Genomic DNA, 21,105 nt, shown 5'->3' on the forward strand with positions numbered 1-21,105 from the left:
ATACGTATCAGGAGGCTATTAAGAGCCAGGACAGAGAGCGGTGGGTCCAGACGATGTCCGAGGAGATGCAGTCTCTCCACCAGAACCAGACGTGGCAATTGGTGTAGTTGCCACAGGGGAAGAGGCCCATTGGCTGCAAATGGGTCTACAGTCACAAGGAAGGGCCTTTAGAGCAGGGAGGTATCAGATTCAAGGTGAGGTTAGTGGCTAAGGGATACTCCCAGAAGGATGGCATCGACTTCAGCAAGGTCTTCTCTCCCGTCGTCAGACATACTTCCATCAGAGTCTTGCTGAGCATTGTAGCAGCTCAGGATTTAGAGCTAGAGCAGATGGATGTCAAGATGGCATTCCTCCATGGGCATTTGGAGGAGAGAATTTACATGGAGCAGCCACCTGGTTTCAGGGATCCAGGATCAGAGGGAAAGGTTTGTTTGTTGCAGAAGTCGCTGTACAGGCTGAAGCAGTCGCCGAGGCAATGGTGCAAGCAGTTCGACTCCTATGTGCACAGCATTGGACTTTCCAAGTGTGAGTTTGATCCCTGTGTTTATGTTCAGTCTCTTGAGGATGGTTCTAGGGTGTTCCTACTCTTGTATGTGGATGACATGCTTATAGCATGCAAGAGTAGGAAGGTTGTGCAGGATCTGAAGGCATCCTTATCTCGAGAGTTTGAGATGAAGGATTTGGGCCCTGCAAGGAAGATCCTAGGCATGGAGATTTTCAGAGACCGAGCCCGAAGGGTGCTGCATCTATCTCAGGGGGCTACATACAGAAGGTCTTAGAGAGGTTCGGGATGAAGGGAGCAAAGCCGGTGGAGTTGCCACATGCTGGTCACTTCAGACTCTCGAAGACCATGGCACCACAGACTGAGGTGGAGGCTCAGGAGATGGAGACGGTTCCTTATGCTTCAGGAGTTGGGAGCTTGATGTATGCGATGGTCTGTTGTAGGCCAGACATCGCTCATGCAGTGAGTCAGGTTAGCAGGTTCATGGCGCAGCCTGGCAGGGAGCACTGGAGAGCTTTGAAGTGGATATTCAGATACCTGGCAGGTTCGGTTGAAGTTGGCATCTACTACGGATAGCGAGGAGGTGCAGTCGGATACTCTGACATGCCTAGGGAGGCTCAGGGGGTGATTGGCAGTTATGTAGATGTAGACTTCGATGGAGATGTGGATACCCAGAGGTCTACGATAGGCTTCATCTTTAGCCTGTATGGAGGTCCTATTTTTTGGAGATCGAGTCTGCAGCCTATCACGGCCCTATCCACTATAGAGGTGGAATACATCGGGCTGACAGAAGCAGCTAAGGAGGTAATTTGGCTGAAGGGTTTGTTGACGAAGATGGGCCTTACTCAGGAGGCCAATAGAGTGCAATGTGACAGCCAGAGTGCACTTCTACGAGCACAGAACTCAGTCTATTATGTAAGGACAAAGCACATCGATATTCGATATCATCGGATCAGGGAGCTTGTAGAGGATGGCAAGGTGGAGCTGGTAAAGGTACACACCAAGGAGAATCCAGCTGATGCACTTACGAAGGTACTTCCACGAGACAACTTTCAGAGATGTGTTGAGCTGATTCGGCTGATGGACTGAGTGGAGCTGGTTGAGGCCTTGGGACACCAAGGTGGAGATTGTTGTGATCCAGGTGGTGTGCCCAAGGCCTAGGGGACCAAGGCTAAGGCCAAGGTCCATCATTCATGAGGGCTTCATGGAGGCTCTAGGGCTAGTTGGGCCCTAGGTTGAAAGGCTGTGGGCCTTTCGGGTTCTTGAGGTCTAGGTTATGTGGGCCTCAAGGGACCAACTCTTTATGGACCAGGTCTGGGCTCAGGATAGGTGAGATTAGGTCGAGTCATGGGTGTACATGGGCTTGGGTTAACCTAATCTCCCATAGAGTTGGTCAAGGGAGTTTTGGGTTTGGGTCACTTGACCCTGTGTTTATATATACATGCACTGTATAGGTTTAATTAAGCCAAGGAATACGAAAATTCTTTCTCTCAAGTCTCTCTCTCCCTTCTCCCTCTCTCTTCAGCTATTCTCCATGCCCCAGGAGCAAGAAACCCTTGGGTTTCTTGCCGCCAGGTCCATAGAAGGCAGAAAAGCAGGGAGGTGCTAGCCCCTCCCCTTTTGTGCCGCCAACCATATTGCCTCTCTCTCTCTCTTGCAGTCACCCAAACATTAGGTCCAGGACTTAGAATCTCTTGCCATGAGGTTGGTATAAGTTTCTCTCAGATCTGGAGTTGATCTGAGGTCGTTTGAGGCACAGGTGAGATCTCCATCAACAGATCTACAGGAAAGGCTGCAGCAGGACAGATCTGTAAGGTCTGGTTCTATCTACCTTCTTCCCTATCTAGAATACCCCGATTTGAGATCTATGAATTGAAAGACCTCGTCCAGGCCTGATCTGGTTGGGTACCAGATCTTGGATTTTTTAGAGGTGATCTTAGAGGCATTCTTCATCTGGAACGAAAGGCTGACGAAGAAGATAGCAACCAGACTGATTTCGTCAAGGGCCTTCAATCGAGTCCAGAAGTCTCCAAATTTGTTTGTTGCTGGTTCTGCTGCACCCAAGGACCATGGGAGGAGCTAGGATCATGCTTCAATAGTTGGTATCAGAGCCACGATGGTGAGGAAGCGGTTCCAAGCACGAAAAGTTAAAGATCCCAAGTGCTGAAAATTTTTCGCAAGGTACCATCAAGGTATATTCTACACTTCTTGATTTTATATTGCTTGTTTGGTTTGGATCAGTCATGGGCAGCAATATGAAGGTTGATTTCAAGAAGTTTGATGGCAAAAAATTTTTTTCATGTGGAAAATCTGGGTGGAGGATCTTCTGGTGCAGGCAGATCTGGATCAGGCTTTGGATGAGAAGCCTGAGGGAATGACAGAAAGATAGTGGGCATCGTGGGAGAAGAAAGCATGCTCGGTGATCAGAGGATGTTTGGCGGATGTGGCATTGTATTCAATGCTGGAAGAAAAGACCCGAAGGGCCTTTGGTCATAGTTGCACACCATGTATATGGGGAAGAATATGTGCAACAAGCTAATGTTGAAGAAAAGTTTGTACAGTCTTCGGATGCAGGAGGGATCTGATGTGATTGGCCACATTCAGAGGTTCAACCAGTTGTGCACGTAGTTGATGAATATTGGCGTGAAGCTGGATGAGGAGGATAAGTCTCTGTTGCTTTTGTGTTTGCTGTCAGGATCATATGACTCTTTGGTGGCTACACTGCTCTACGGCAAGGAGACTCTGGAATATGAGGACATGGTCTCGGTGCTGAGGTCTAATGAGCAAAGGGAAAAGTTGACTAGAGATCGGGCTCCCCAGGAGGGTTTGGCAGTAGGGGAGAGGACAGGTAGAGGCAGAGGCAGAAGCAAGTTCAAGGGGCGGTCCAAGTCCAAGAAGGGAAAGAAAGAGATGAAATGCTTCAAGTGCAACGAATTCGGGCACTTCAAGCGAGAATGTTCACTATGGAAGAGCAAGAAGGGAGAAAGAAGTGGCTCAGAATCAGCGAGTGCAGTTGCTGGGCAGCAGGTGGAGGATGATCTACTTGTGGTATCAGATGGTCACAGGCATTAAACAGAGGAGTGGACACTAGACTCTGCGTGCTCACATCACTACACACCACACAGGTCTTGGTTTGCGACATACACCAAGACAGATGAGGGATCAGTGACTCTAGGCGACAATCATCCTTACAAGGTGGCTGGGATAAGGATAGTCAGGGTGAGGATGTTTGATGGGATTGTGAAGACATTGACAAATGTAAAGCACGTCCCGGAGCTGGAAAAGAATCTGGTGTCACTAGGCTACTTGGAGCGTAGTGGATACAGCTTTAGCAGTAGGGCTAGAAGCAGAGTATTAAACATCTCCAATGGAGCTATGGTGGTGATGAGAGGTAGGAGGTTGGACAATAATCTCTATCGCATGGAGGGATCTGTGGTGACCGAAGAGTCTGATGCAGTAGTTGTAGCACAGGACCAGCAGGGGGCTTACAGGATGTGGTACTACCGCCTAGGCCACATGGGTGACAAGGGGCTGAGGGAGTTGAGTAGGAGAGGACTCATCTCTGATCTGGAGGATGGTGCTATAGGGGAGATCTGTGAGCCTTGCCAGATGGGAAAGCAGAGGAGAGTTTAGTTCAACATCAGTACAACTCGCAGTGCAGCCCCTTTGGAGTTAGTACACACGGATGTGTAGGGACCAGCCCTAGTTTCAGCTAGGAATGGGGCCAAATACTTCATGACCCTGATTGATGATTTCTAAAGGAAACTCTGGATTTACTTCATGAGAGAGAAGTCTGAGGTCTTCACCAAGTTCAAAATCTGGAGAGCTGAGGTGGAGAAGGAGCAGGGGAGGAGCGTGAAGTGTCTGAGGTCAGACAATGGCGGGGAGTACACCAGCAGAGAGTTCCAGGACTACTGTGAGGAGTGTGGGATCAGGAGACACTTCTCAGTTAAGGAGACTCCACAGCAAAATGGGGTGGTCGAGAGGATGAACATAACACTTCTGAAAAAGGCACGATGCATAAGGCTGCAGGTAGGGCTTCCAAAGCATTCTGGGTTGACACAGTAGACACAGTGGGTTACTTGGTCAATCGGTCACCTCACACCAGGTTGGATGGCAGGCTTCCAGAGGAGGTGTGGTCAGGGAGGACAGTTGGGCTGGGCCATTTACGGGTATTTGGGTGCACGGCCTATGTGCACATTGGAGTTGGTGAGCGGAGCAAGCTAGATGCCAGATCATGCAAGACGGTGTTTCTAGGCTATCCGCAAGGAGTTAAGGGATACAGACTGTGGGATCCCTTGGAAAAGAAGGTCATCATTAGTCGGGATGTGACTTTTGATGAGGAGTCAGTCCTACGGAGGCGAGCAGGCATGGAGGAGCAGCAGGAGGAGGTCCAGCAGGGGCTGCTGGACAGCTTACCTCTTTGATTTTGCCTCTTGCAGGTACTACGGGAGGACATGACATTCAGGTGGAGAACTTACCTAAGGTGTCTCCACAGGTGAAGAGGACTCAGATGGATGATCGAGGTGGAGAGGTCCAGCAGGAGCGAGTTGGACCGAGGACTGATATCGGTGTTGCCCTACACAAGCCCAAGAGGACCATCAGGCAACCGGACCGATATGGCTTCGAGGAGACGCTATCATATGCCCTGATGATAGTGAATGGAGACCCATATACGTATCAGGAGGCTATTAAGAGCCAGAACAGAGAGCGGTGGGTCCAGACGATGTCCGAGGAGCTGCAGTCTCTCCACCAGAACCAGACGTGGCAATTGGTGTAGTTGCCACAGGGAAGAGGCCCATTGGCTGCAAATGGGTCTACAGTCGCAAGGAAGGGCCTTCAAAGCAGGGAGGTATCAGATTCAAGGTGAGGTTAGTGGCTAAGGGATACTCCCAGAAGGAAGGCATCGACTTCAGCAAGGTCTTCTCTCCCGTCATCAGACATACTTCCATCAGAGTGTTGCTGAGCATTGTAGCAGCTCAGAATTTAAAGCTAGAGCAGATGGATGTCAAGATGGCATTCCTCCATGGGCATTTGGAGGAGAGGATTTACATGGAGCAGCCACCTGGTTTCAGGGATCCAGGATCAGTGGAAAAGGTTTGTTTGTTGCAGAAGTCGCTGTACGGGCTGAAGGAGTCGCCGAGGCAATGGTACAAGCGGTTCGACTCCTATATGCACAGCATTGGACTTTCCAAGTGCGAGTTTGATCCCTGTGTTTATGTTCAGTTTCTTGAAGATGGTTCTAGGGTGTTCCTACTCTTGTATGTGGATGACATGCTTATAGCTTGCAAGAGTAGGAAGGTTGTGCAGGATCTGAAGGCATCCTTATCTCGGGAGTTTTAGATGAAGGATTTGGGCCCTGCAAGGAAGATCCTAGGTATGGAGATTTTCAGAGACCAAGCCCGAAGGGTGCTGCATCTATCTCAAGGGGGCTACATACAGAAGGTCTTAGAGAGGTTCGGGATGAAGGGAGCAAAGTCGGTGGAGTTGCCACTTGCCAGTCACTTCAGACTCTCAAAGACCATGGCACCACAGACTGAGGTGGAGGCTCAGGAGATGGAGACGGTTCCTTATGCTTCAGGAGTTGGGAGCTTGATGTATGCGATGGTCTGTTGTAGGCCAGACATCGCTCATGCAGTGAGTCAGGTTAGCAGGTTCATGGTGCAGCCTGGCTGGGAGCACTAGAGAGCTCTGAAGTGGATATTCAGATACCTGACAGGTTCAGTTGGAGTTGGCATCTGCTATGAACAGTGAGGAGGTACAGTCGGATACTCTGACATGCCCAGGGAGGCTCAGGGGGTGATTGGCGGTTATGTAGATGCAGACTTCGGTGGAGATGTGGATACCCGAAGGTCTATGATAGGCTTCATCTTTAGCATGTATGGAGGTCCTATTTTTTGGAGATCGAGTCTGCAGCCTATCACGGCCCTATCCACTACAGAGGTGGAATACATCAGGCTGACAGAAGTAGCTAAGGAGGCAATTTGACTGAAGGGTTTGTTGACGGAGATGGGCCTTACTCAGGAGGCCATTAGAGTGCACTGTGACAGCCAGAGTGCACTTCTACTAGCACAGAACTCAGTCTATCATGCAAGGACAAAGCACATCGATATTCGATATCATCGGATCAAGGAGCTTGTGGAGGATGGCAAGGTGGAGCTGGTAAAGGTACACACCAAGGAGAACCCAGCTGATGCACTTACGAAGGTACTTCCACGGGACAGCTTTCAGAGATGTGTTGAGCTGATTCGGCTGATGGACAGAGTGAAGCTGGTTAAGGCCTTGGGACACCAAGGTGGAGATTGTTGTGATCCAGGTGGTGTGCCCAAGGCCCATGGGACCAAGGCTAAGGCCAAGGTCTATCATTCATGAGGGCTTCATGGAGGCTCTAGGGCTAGTTGGGCCCTAGGTTGAAAGGCTGTGGGCCTTTCGGGTTCTTGAGGTCTAGGTTATGTGGGCCTCAAGGGACCAACTCTTTATGGGCCAGGTCTGGGCCCAGGATAGGTGAGATTAGGTCGAGTCATGGGTGTACATAGGCTTGGGTTAACCTAATCTCCCATAGAGTTGATCAAGTGAGTTTTGGGTTTGGGTCACTTGACACTCTGTTTATATATACATGCACTGTATATGTTTGATTAAGCCAAAGAATATGAAAACTCTTTCTCTCAAGTCTCTCTCTCTCTTCTCCCTCTCTCTTCAGCTATTCTTCATGCCCCAGGAGCAAGAAACCCTAGGGTTTCTTTCCGCCAGGTCCATAGAAGGCAGGAAAAGCAGGGGAGGTGCTAGCCCCTCCCCTTTTGTGCCACCAACCATATTGCCTCTCTCTCTCTTGCAGCCATCCAAACATCAAGTTCAGAACTTAGAATCTCTTGCTACAACGTTGGTACAAGTTTCTCTCAGATCTGGAGTTGATCTGAGGTCGTTTGAGGCACAGGTGAGATCTCCATCAACAGATCTACAGGAAAGGCTGCAGCAGGACAGATCTGCAAGGTCTGGTTCTATCTATCTTCTTCCCTATCTATAATGTCTCAATTTGAGATCTATGAATTGAAAGACCTCGGTCCAAGCCTGATCTGGTTGGATACCAGATCTTGGATTTTTTAGAGGTGATCTTAGAGGTATTCTTCATCTGGAATGAAAGGCTGACGAAGAAGATAACAACCAGGCTGATTTCGTCAAGGGCCTTCAATCGAGTCCAGAAGTCTCCAAATTTATTCGTTGCTGGTTCCGCTACACCCAAGGACCATGGGAGGAGCCGGGATCATGCTTCAACAGTTGGTATCAGTGCCACGGTGGTGAGGAAGCGGTTCCAAGCACGAAAAGTTAAAGATCCCAAGTGCTGAAAATTTTCAGTAAGGTACCATCAAGGTATATTCTACACTTCTTGATTTTATATTGCTTGTTTGGTTTGGATCTAGTCATGGGCAGCAATATGAAGGTTGATTTCGAGAAGTTTGATGGCCAGAAAAATTTTTTCATGTGAAAAATCCGGGTGGAGGATCTTCTGGTGCAAGCAGATCTGGATCAGGCTTTGGATGAGAAGCCTGAGGGAATGACAGATAGACAGTGGGCATCGTGGGAGAAGAAAGCATGCTCGGTGATCAGAGGATGTTTGGCAGATGCGGCATTGTATTCAATGCTGGAAAAAAAGACCCCGAAGGGCCTTTGGTCGTAGTTGCACACCATGTATATGGAGAAGAATATGTGCAACAAGCTAATGCTGAAGAAGAGGTTGTACAGTCTTCGGATGCAGGAGGGATCTGATGTGATTGGCCACATTCAGAGGTTCGACCAGTTGTGCACATAGTTGATGAATATCGAGGTGAAGCTGGATGAGGAGGACAAGTCCCTGTTGCTTTTGTGTTCACTGCCAGGGTCATATGACTCTTTGGTGACTACACTACTCTACGGTAAGGAAACTCTGGAATATGAGGACATGGTCTCGGTGCTGAGGTCTAATGAGCAAAGGAAAAAGTTGACTAGAGATCGGGCTCCCCAAGAGGGTTTGGCAGTAGGGGAGAGGACAGGTAGAGGCAGAGGCAGAAGCAAGTCCAGGGGGCGGTCCAAGTCCAGGAAGGGAAAGAAAGAGATGAAATGCTTCAAGTGCAACGAATTCGGGCACTTCATGCGAGAATGTTCACTATGGAAGAGCAAGAAGGGAGAAAGAAGTGGCTCAGAATCAGTGAGTGCAGTTGCTGGGCAGCAGGTGGAGGATGATCTACTTGTGGTATCAGATGGTCACAGGCATTAAACAGAGGAGTGGACACTAGACTCTGCGTGCTCACATCACTACACACCACACAGGTCTTGGTTTGCGACATACACCAAGACAGATGAGAGATCAGTGACTCTAGGCGACAATCATCCTTGCAAGGTGGCTCGGATAGGGACAGTCAGGGTGAGGATGTTTGATGGGATTGTGAAGACATTGACAAATGTAAAGCACATCCCGGAGCTGGAAAAGAATCTGGTGTCACTAGGCTACTTGGAGCGTAGTGGATATAGCTTCAGCAGTAGGGCTAGAAGTGGAGTATTAAACATCTCCAATGGAGCTATGGTGGTGATGAGAGGCAGGAGGTTGGACAATAATCTCTATTGCATGGAGGGATCTATGGTGACCGAAGAGTCTGATGCAGTAGTTGCAGCACAGGACCAGCAGGGGGCTTACAGGATGTGGTACTACCACCTAGGCCACATGGGTGACAAGGGGCTGAGGGAGTTGAGTAGGAGAGGACTCATCTCTAATATGGAGGATGGTGCTACAGGGGAGATATGTGAGCCTTGCCAGATGGGAAAGCAGAGGAGAGTTCAGTTCAACATCAATACAACCCGCAGTGCAGCCCCTCTGGAGTTAGTACACACGGATGTGTGGGACCAGCCCTAGTTTCAGCTAGGAATGGGGCCAAATACTTCATGACCCTGATTGATGATTTCTCAAGAAAACTCGAGATTTACTTCATGAGAGAGAAGTCTGAGGTCTTCACCAAGTTCAAAATCTGGAGAGCTGAGGTGGAGAAGGAGCAGGGGAGAAGCGTGAAGTGTTTGAGGTCAGACAATGGCGGGGAGTACACCAGCAGAGAGTTCCAGGACTACTGTGAGGAGTGTGGGATCAGGAGACACTTCTCAGTTAAGAAGACTCCACAGCAGAATGGGGTGGCCGAGAGGATGAACAGAACACTTCTGAAAAAGGCATGATGCATGAGGCTACAGGCAGGGCTTCCAAAGGCATTTTGGGTTGACACAGTAGACGCAGTGGGTTACTTGGTCAATCAGTCACCTCACACCAGGTTGGGTGGCAGGCTTCCAGAGGAGGTGTGGTTTGGGAGGACAGTTGGGCTGGGCCATCTACGGGTATTTGGGTGCACGACCTATGTGCACATTGGAGCTGGTGGGCGGAGCAAGCTAGATGCTAGATCACGCAAGACGGTGTTTCTAGGCTATCCACGAGGAGTTAAGGGATACAGACTATGGGATCCCTTGGAAAAGAAGGTCATCATTAGTCGGGATGTGACTTTTGATGAGGAGTCAGTCCTACGGAGGCGAGCAGGCATGGAAGAGCAGCAGGAGCAGGAGGAGGTCCAGCAGGGCGCTGCTGGACAGCTTACCTCTTTGATTTTGCCTCTTGCAGGTACTACGGGAGGACATGACATTCAGGTGGAGAACCTACCTAAGGTGTCTCCACAGGTGGAGAGGACTCGGATGGATGATCGAGGTGGAGAGGTCCAGCAGGAGCAAGTTGGACCGAAGACTGATATCGGTGTTGCCCTACACAAGTCCAAGAGGACCATCGGGCAACCAGACCGATATGGCTTAGAGGAGACGCTGTCATATGCCCTGGTGACAGTGAATGGAGACCCATATACATATCAGGAGGCTATTAAGAGCCAGCACAGAGAGCGGTGGGTCTAGGTGATGTCCGAGGAGATGCAGTCTCTCCACCAGAACCAGACGTGGCAATTGGTATAGTTGCCACGGGGGAAGAGGCCCATTGGCTGCAAATGGGTCTACAGTCGCAAGGAAGGGCTTTCAGAGCAGGGAGGTATCAGATTCAAGGTGAGGTTAGTGGCTAAGGGATACTCCTAGAAGGAAGGCATCGACTTCAGCAAGGTCTTCTCTTCCGTCGTCAGACATACTTCCATCAGAGTGTTGCTGAGCATTGTAGAAGCTCAGGATTTAGAGCTAGAGCAGATGGATGTCAAGATGGCATTCCTCCATGGGCATTTGGAGGAGTGAATTTACATGGAGCAGCCATCTGGTTTCAGGGATCTAGGATCAGAGGGAAAGGTTTGTTTGTTGCAGAAGTCGCTGTACGGGCTGAAGCAGTCGTCGAGGTAATGGTACAAGCAGTTCGACTCCTATGTGTGCAGCATTGGACTTTCCAAGTGCGAGTTTGATCCTTGTGTTTATGTTCAGTATCTTGAGGATGGTTCTAGGGTGTTCCTACTCTTGTATGTAGATGACATGCTTATAGCATGCAAGAGTAGGAAGGTTGTGCAGGATCTGAAGGCATCCTTGTCTCGGGAGTTTGAGATGAAGGATTTGGGCCCTGCAAGGAAGATCCTAGGCATGAAGATTTTCAGAGATCGAGCCCGGAGGGTGCTGCATCTATCTCAGGGGGGCTACATACAGAAGGTCTTAGAGAGGTTCGGGATGAAGGGAGCAAAGCCGGTGGAGTTGCCACTTGCCGGTCACTTCAGACTCTCGAAGATCATGGCACCACAGACTGAGGTGGAGGCTCAGGAGATGGAGACGGTTCCTTATGCTTCAGGAGTTGGGAGCTTGATGTATGCGATGATCTTTTGTAGGCCAGACATCGCTCATGTAGTGAGTCAGGTTAGCAGGTTCATGGGCAGCCTGGCAGGGAGCACTAGAGAGCTTTGAAGTGGATATTCAGATACCTGGTGGGTTCAGTTGGAGTTGGCATCTGCTACAGACAGCGAGGAGGTGCAGTCGGATACTCTGACATGCCCAAGGAGGCTCAGTGGGTGATTGGCGGTTATGTAGATGCAGACTTCGATGGAGATGTGGATACCCGGAGGTCTACGATAGGCTTCATCTTTAGCCTGTATGAAGGTCCTATTTTTTGGAGATCGAGTCTGCAGCCTATCACGGCCCTATCCACTACAGAGGTGGAATACATCGGGCTGACAGAAGCAGCTAAGGAGGTAATTTGGCTGAAGGGTTTGTTGACGGAGATGGGCCTTACTCAGGAGGCCATTAGAGTGCATTATGACAGCCAGAGTGCACTTCTACTAACACAGAACTCAGTCTATCATGCAAGGACAAAGCACATCGATATTCGATATCATCGGATCAGGGAGCTTGTGGAGGATGGCGAGGTGGAGCTGGTAAAGGTACACACCAAGGAGAACCCAGCTGATACACTTACGAAGGTACTTCCACGGGACAGCTTTCAGAGATGTGTAGAGCTGATTCGGCTAATGGACAGAGTGGAGCTAGTTGAGGCCTTGGGACACCAAGGTGGAGATTGTTGTGATCCAGGTGGTGTGCCCAAGGCCCAGGGGACCAAGGCTAAGGCCAAGGTCCATCATTCATGAGGGATTCATGGAGGCTCTAGGGCTAGTTGGGCCCTAGGTTGAAAGGTTGTGGGCCTTTCGGGTTCTTGAGGTCTAGGTTATGTGGGCCTCAAGAGACCAACTCTTTATGGGCTAGGTCTGGGCCTAGGATAGGTAAGATTAGGTCGAGTCATGGGTGTACATGGGCTTGGGTTAACCTAATCTCCCATAGAATTGGTCAAAGGAGTTTTGGGTTTGGGTCACTTGACCCTGTGTTTATATATACATGCACCGTATAGGTTTGATTAAGCCAAGGAATGTGAAAACTCTTTCTCCCAAGTCTCTCTCTCTCTTCTCCCTCTCTCTTCAGCTATTCTCCATGCCCCAGGAGCAAGAAACCCTAAGGTTTCTTGCCACCAGGTCCATAGAGGGCAGGAAAAGCAGGGGAGGCGCTAGCCCCTCCCCCTTTGTGCCGCCAACCATATTGCCTCTCCCTCTCTTGCAGCTACCCAAATATCAGGTCCAGGATATGGAATCTCTTGCTATGAGGTTGGTACAAGTTTCTCTCAGATCTAGAGTTGATCTGAGGTCGTTTGAGGCACGGGTGAGATCTCCATCAACAGATCTACAAGAAAGGCTGCAGCAGGACAGATCTGCAAGGTCTGGTTCTATCTATCTTCTTCCCTATCTAGAATGCCCTGATTCAAGATCTACAAATTGAAAGACCTCAATCCATGCCTGATCTGGTTGGGTACCCGATCTTGAATTTTTTAGAGGTGATCTTAGAGGCGTTCTTCATCTGGAACGAAAGGCTGATGAAGAAGACAGCAACCAGGCTGATTTCGTCAAGGGCCTTCAATCGAGTCCAGAAGTCTCCAGATTTGTTCGTTGCTGGTTCCACTGCACCTAAGGTCTGTGGAAGGAGCTGAGATCGTGCTCCAACATACATATGATGGTGTACATGATAGATTCCACTGCCGAAGCATATAGAATTCTACCCATACGCTCTCTCTCTTGAGGTGTTATCGGACAATCCCTCTTCGAGAGAGAAATTCCATGGCCTATCGGTAGATAGCCTTTCTTGAAATTCTCCATGCTGAACCTCTTCATCATAGTATCAATGTACGTGGACTGGGATAAGCCAAGCAACCTTTTAGATCTATCCCTATAGATCCTCATCCCTAGGATGTAGGAAGCTTCTCCCAGATCCTTCATGAAGAATTGTGACGACAGCCAAATCTTTATTCCCTGTAATACAGGGACATCATTCCCGATTAAGAGAATGTCATCCACATACAGTATAAGAAATACCACTACTGGACCATTAGCCCACTTATAAATACAGTCTTCTCCATTCTTAACGAAGCCATACGTCTTGATCATCCTATCAAAACGTATGTTCCAACTCCGGGATGCCTGCTTAAGTCTATAAATGGACCTCTATAACCTGCACACCTTAGACTCATCTGTGGATGTGAATCCCTCAGGTTGTATCATATACACCTCTTCGTCCAGCTCTCCATTTAGGAAAGTTATTTTCACATCCATCTGCCAAATTTCATAGTCCAGATGGACAGCTATCGCAAGCATAATCCGAATGGATTTGAGCATTGCCACAAGAAAAAGTGTCTCGTCATAGTCTAAACCATAACGTTGACGATATCCCTTGGTAACCAGACGGGCTTTATAGGTCTCCACCTTTCCATCTGTGCCTCTCTTCCTCTTGAAGACCCACTTACACCCTATGGGTTTTACTCGTTCGGGTGGGTCAAACAATGTCCACACATCGTTGACCTTCATGGACTCCATTTCAGATTTCATGGCCTCTAGCCATTTCTCAGAGTCAGATCTCTGCATTGCATCCATGTAGGTGATCGGATCCTCATCGTTTTCATCAAGTTCGACAGGATCACCGTCCCGGACCAAGAAACCATAGTATCTATCCGGTTGACGTGGTACTCTACCAGACCACCTTAAGAGTGCAGGAACAATGGGCTCTGGATTTGATCTAACTAAATCCGGTTCAGGTTCAGCTACTTGTGTCGATTTTTTCACCTGCCGAACTTCCTCAAGTTCGACCTTAGAGGTAACAATCCCTTCACCAAGGAACTTCTTTTCCAAAAAGATTGCTTTAAGGCTGACAAACACCTTTTGCTCATCAGCTAGGTAGAAATAATATCCTTTGGTCTCTTTTGGGTATCCTATGAAATAACACTTGTCAGACCTAGGTCCAAGCTTGTCCGTAATTAAACGTTTAACATAAGCGGACACCCCCAAACCCTAAGGTACGAGAGTACTGGCTTACGTCCTATCCATATCTCATATGACGTTTTGGTTACAGACTTACTCGGAACCTTATTTAGAAGGTAACAAGTCGATTCGAGTGCATATCCCCAGAGGGAGATCGGCAGACCAGCAAACCCCATCATGGATCGAACCATATCCAACAAGATCCGATTCCTCCTTTCAGACACACCATTATGCTGTGGTGTTCCAGGAGGAGTCCATTGAGAGAGAATCCCATTCTCCCCAAGATATGTCAGAAGCTCATTAGAAAGGTATTCACCTCCTCGATCAGATCAAAGAGTTTTAATACACTTCTCAGTTTGTTTTTCTATCTCATTTCAAAATAGTTTGAACATTTCAAATGACTCCAACTTATGCTTCATTAAGTAGACATACCCATACCTCGATAAGTCGTCTGTGAAGGTTATGAAGTAGAAATATCCACCTCTTGCACTTGAGCTCATGGGTCCACATACATCAGAATATATCAGACCCAAGAGTTCACTAGCTCGCTCACCTTTTCCAGTAAAAGGTGACTTGGTCATCTTCTCAAGAAGACAGGACTCACAGGTTGGAAGTGATTCACAATCACCAACTTCAAGAATTTCTTCTTGAGCCAACCTGTTTATCCTGTTCTTATTGATATGACCTAGACTACAGTGCCAAAGGTAGACTTATGATATATTGTCCATTCTAGGACATTTATCAGAGGTTTGAACTACATTAACAGGTTGTGATAGTAAGTAAATTCCATTATTTAGTTGTCCAACAAATATTGTAACACCATTCAAAATGATATTGCAAATGTTTCCTTTTATTAAAAATTTATAACTGTTCATGGCCAAAAGGCCTACAGAAATAATATTTAATAAAAAATTTGGACAATAGTGACATTCACTCAGAATTACATTACAAGAGTTGATTATAAGGTTCATGATTTCTAAAGCTAGAACTGGAACTTTGCTTCCATCTCCAACGTTCAGGAACCTCTCACCTTCATCAAATCTCCTACTGACCTGCAGACCCTGCATCGAATTACAGATATGATAAGGGCTTCTGATATTCAATACCCAGGCAGCAGTATCACAAATGAAAAAGTTGTAAGGTGTTATCATATAATTACTTTGCTTCTTCTTCGGCCTGTTCGGGTCCAGGGAGGCAATGTATAGAGGATAGTTCCTCATCCAGTGCCCCTGCTTCTTGCAAAAGAAGCAGTCAGTCTGGCTCTGGTCGGGCTTGCACTTTTTGGTCTGACCTTGTGCAGACATCCCAGCATACGGCTGCACCTTCTTATTCTTCTTCTTCTTCTTCTTCCCTTTCTTAAAGGATCGACGTCCTGAAGAAGACCCTCCCACAATATTCACCGACTCCTTATGGAGCTGGTGGTCCTTCTCAAAGTTCTGCAGCAACCCCAATAAGCCATGGTAGTTCACTGCAGGCTTTGTCATTCGAAAATGAGTAAGGAAGGGGAGGAAGGACTTGGGCAAAGAATTAAAAATCGCATCCTTACCGAGTTGCTCGTGCAAGGGAAAGCCCAGTTTGCTTAAGCGCTCAATCATTTCGATCATGTACAGTACATAATCAGTGACTGAAGCCCCATCCCTCATCCGAGCATTGAAAATGGCACAACTAGTTTTGTGCCTTTCAACATCATCAGGCATGCCAAAGGAGTCGTTCAACATTTGAAGCATCTCCTGTGACTGGGCGTTCTCGAACCTGTGGCTGAACTCATCATTCATTACCGTCAGTATTATGTACCAAACGGTGGTGCGGTCGTTGAGCCACTTCTGGTAAGTGTCTCGGACCACCCCTCTAGCATTCGGGGCTGGCTCCTCAAGTGTCGGATCCATTACTACATAAAGGATCCGCTTATGCTCAAGGACGATTTTCAATTTTCGATACCAGCTATCGAAATTAGGTCCCATGAGCTTGTCATTATCTAATAATGATCGGAGCGACAGGGTAGTGGCCATAGCTGCATAAAAGAAAATCAGATCTTTATTAGTTCATAAATTATTAATACTAAAGACTTGGACTTTAGTCTAAAGTTTCTCCCAGTATTTTTACAAACTGGTAGCCTCAATCTCCAATTCAAGGAATTACTTTAATTCCTTAGTGGGTACTAGAATCCACATAGACCACACACGAGCCCAACTTTGGTTGGTCAAACCATGTGCATCTATGGGTAGGTTCATAACCAGTTGTTTCTCTAAACAACTTTTAGTAATTTATTTTGCCTCAGAACCTAATCAGTAGGCTTTGGCCTCCACTGAAAAGATCTGGTTAGGTCCAACAATTAACATGACTTGATTTGGTGAATCGGACCAATAAATGATCAGGCCTGACTTTGGCCGGCCAACCTGACCACCATCAGAAAGACTCAACCAAATGATCATATTATGAATGATAATTCCATTAGTCAATAAGCACCAGGCCTTTGGGCCTCCAGTGATTATTAAACTAATGGACTCATTATCACTCACTTAATGGGAGGCAATGACTCAGTTATCACTATAACTTAATCATTTTTAGGGACCTAATAATTTTTGAAGATTTTATTAAAGGATAGAAGAGAAAAAATTATCCAGCCAATTTCAATCCTCTCACTGACTTCAACAAGTCAGATTAAAAAAGATTTAATTAAAGCCGACATTAGGAGCACCTAAATCAGTCACATTGATTTACCTAAAGACATGGGTGAGTCCTAATCACCAAGTGATCTAATCAAAACCTAACTCACCAGGTTGGCCAGGTAAGTGAGATCAGTGGTGAGGATATGCCATTAACTCGTCAGAGATCGAATCAATGCGAGTAGCTCCCACTTAAAAACCATTGGTCAGACTGCCAAACTTACCTTAGACACCAATCGGTTCACTATTTTTAATTTGATCAACTTAGTAAATAGGGTTCCACCGTGTAGCCATGAATTAAATCCATCTTGGTCTAGTTAAAGACATGGACCCATTCAACTACAACTATTGGAGTTGAGTCTAGAGTGTCCTTGACCTAATCTAATTCAACTTTTGATTAGATTTGACCAATTACTCTAATTTAGGCTATTTCTTTAAGCTAACCTTAGGTCTAACCCAATTATGGACCTAATCCATCAAACCCATTGACCCACAAGTTTATACAATTGTCTTAGGTCTTAATTCACAATTCTAGACCAACTAGACAACACTTAATTCTTTTAATTAAGTATTTAGGCTGATGGGTCAGGGTTTGGCATTTCGAAAATAATTTTTAAATTTGAAAGATTTTATTTTCTGTTCACCAAATGTGTTGACTCATTTCACAAATGGATCAGCATATTTCATAAATAGCAATCCTATTGCTAATTACATAACAGAAAATAACTCAATCAAAATAAATCATGAATATTCCTTTAGATCTAATCTAACATATTCATGATAAATTTTACAATTGAACCTTTACAATAAAGTCCTTTCGCTGCTTCGTCTGCATGGGATATAATCGCATCGGCACCCCTACCGCCATAGGAGAACCCCATTAAATGAGAGGAGAGGGCCTTTAAACCTTTCTTTTCTCCTGTGACCGGACGACCATTTCAACCAACCCAATTAGACTACTGGCTACTTGGATCAAGTATATCTAAATATACCAATTTTAAAATTTAAATTTTAAAATTTAAATTTTAAATTTTAAATTTCAAATTTTAAATTTTGAATTTTAAATTTCAAACAAATTTTAAATTTCAAATTTCAAATTTTTGAATTTAAAATTTTGAATTTAAATTTTAAATTTTTAATTTGAAATTTCAAAATTCAAAATTCAAATTTTGAATTTTAAATTTTTGAATTTTGAATTTCAAAATTCAAAATTCAAATTTTGAATTTTAAATTTTTGAATTTTGAATTTCGAACAAATTTCAAAATTTAAATTTTAAATTTTAAAATTTAAATTTTAAATTTAAACTTTTAGATTACTACTTAATCTACGCATGCAAATGTATATCATATTTTAATACCCGCTCTGATACCATTTGAAGTGAATTCAGTGCAGGGGTAAAATGATAATTTTAAAACTTTTTAAAATTATAATTTTATAATAAAAATTATTAATTAATCTAATTAACTAATATGTATTAACCTTACACAAAGATCTAAGTATGATATATATAGTATGCATTTAAATTTGAAATTCAAACTTCTACAGTAAATATTTTACTGTTATGTGTTCAGAACACATTACCTTCGTGCGGGTAGTCGATCGCCGCAATCTGATCACCGTCGAAAGGGTCTGATCATCATAATATAGCCATACAGTGTGTCTAGCCTCTGTGGATCATCCACACGAAGCTTTCGGTCTGATCGGCTCCTCACGAATGCTAGTTCATTGCAGAACCCTTTCGAAGGCCGATGTTGATCGAACTCCTTCAATCTTGATCTGCCAGCTTCTCGGATGCTCTGAATCATCAGTAGATATACTTGAGAGGTTGATGAAGCTCTTCCTAAAATCTTGTGGGCTCACGACACTCGCTCACTTTCTCACTTCCCGAACCCTAGGCAGAAATCCTAGGTCACTCTCAGAAAAGCCTGCGCCCACTCTCTTTCTTTTCTTTCCTCTCAAAATTTTTGAACTTTTCAAAATCATGCAGAAAGCTTCCTCATGCCCACTTTTCTTTTTCAAAAATCTCGTATGCACACCCCACCTTCTTCTCACTTTTAAAACAATGCAAGACGTATCTTAAACGCGTGGGAGGATAAAGATAGGTGGTTGCTCATTTGAATTCAAATCGAATTTGAATTCAAATGCTAACCAACCCATCCTTATCCACTCTTTGCATGAGAAGAGAAGGGCATGGGCTCCCTTGTGCATGGAGAGTTTACATGAGAAACTCTTTCTCGTGTAAAGCAAATGGCACACAAATGGATAAGGCTAGGTGGCGCATGGATTAGTTGCCCATTCAAATTCAAACTTCATTTGAATTTGAATGGCCAACCAACCATCTTTATCCACCCAAATGGTGCACAAACAGAGCGGCGTGGAAGGCTTCTTCATGGGAGAAAAATTATGAGAAGTTGTTTCTCGTGAATTCAAATGGGTGCAGGTGAGTGAGGTGGCGCAGGGAGAGAATTCAAAAGGTGGTTTCAACCTAATTGAACCAACCATATCAAAATAGGTTAGGCACAATTAGATTAAGTTAAACCCAATAAAATTAGGCTTAATTAGGCTCAATAAAATTTTAATCAAATCAGAAATTGACTAAGCCTAACCCCTGATCAAATCAGTTATCAAAATACCTTAGCGATTAGGTCAACACTTAACCTAATCGGGTCAAACCCAACTGAATCCAATTCAATTGGACTTGATCTAAAAATAATTACTCAATCAAATTGAGTTAATTAGTGATCAAATTACTAATTAAACCTCTCATAAATATTGAGTCCAAATCAGATGGGCAATCGGGCTTCAGAGTCCATCGATATCAAACCCTTATCAAAAAGTCCCAAACCAGTGGGACTCTTGACCCCGCTACCCAAAATCTATGGAACTTGTGATTAGAGAATCCTGATTCTCGATCACAGAGTTCCAAACATGTAGGACTCAAAATCCACGAGCATTAGAACTCTTCACTAGCCATCAGATCAGATACGAACCTCTAATGTGTGTGACCCCGTAGGTTCGAACCTAAGTCGGTATCACAGGAACCAATTCCTGTACTAATCAAAGTGACCATCTAGCAATGGTACCCGATATTCGGATAGATCGAATAGTTACAATCGCAATATTCAAAACCTACGTGAATATGGTTACTGTATAATTCATCCCTTTTAACCCTTGTGTTTAGGATGACTTAGGATTAAACTGTCAACCCTGATTAGATCATCCGAATCATGCTCAACTCAATCAGTCCTGTGACTCCTCACTAGGACTACCCTGGCCAAGGTTTTGCTAAATTGAAATACGACTGTACACAGCTCCTAAACTGAAGTGGTCAATCCCATCTTGACACACGCATCGACAAGTCAAGTACTTGACTACACCCAGCAACCTTCCGTCACTGAATTAGAAATTCAGATAGTCTAGTGCCTAAGTGTAGTGAGTTGCTTGCAAGTCACCGTGGCGGTCTTAGGTTGGAGGGATATTTATACCCATATCCCATCAGAGCAAATCTTGACAGTAGAAATAGCTCCGGAGTCGATCACGTTCAGTACAGATGTACCCTTACATCTCACCTGTATGCCATACCAGTGTCTCTACACTCCTTAATTAAGAGGACAACCAACCCATATGGCACACAACGACCTATGCTTGATAAACATTATCGTCCTTGATAACAACGTATCATTTGATCGCAAACAGATTTAAGGACTAAATGATAAATCCTCCTTTGTCGAGTCTAAATAGTCCTAAGGACTTCACCACAACACAGGAGTTCATTAGAAGATGAAACAATTTGTGATAAAAAATATCAAAATAACTTTTATTTATTTATAATTCATATACTAATACAAGAAAGAGCACAATTATCAACAGGCTGACGATTGGCTTTGGGATACTATTCCCAACACTATGTACGTGGATTGGGATAACCCAAGCATCTTTTTAGATCTATCCCTATAGATCTTCATCACTAGGATGTAGGATGCTTCACCCAAGTTCTTCATGAAGAACTACGATGACAGTCAAACTTTTATTCCCTGTAGTGTGGGGATGTCATTCACGATTAAGAGAATGTTATCCACGTACAAAACAAGAAATACCACAACTGGACCATTTGCCCATTTATAGATGTAGGGCTCTTCTCCATTCTTAACAAAGCCATACATTTTAATC

Source organism: Elaeis guineensis, chromosome 8 (assembly GCF_000442705.2).
Source record: "Elaeis guineensis isolate ETL-2024a chromosome 8, EG11, whole genome shotgun sequence".
NCBI classification, from domain to species: domain Eukaryota; kingdom Viridiplantae; phylum Streptophyta; class Magnoliopsida; order Arecales; family Arecaceae; genus Elaeis; species Elaeis guineensis.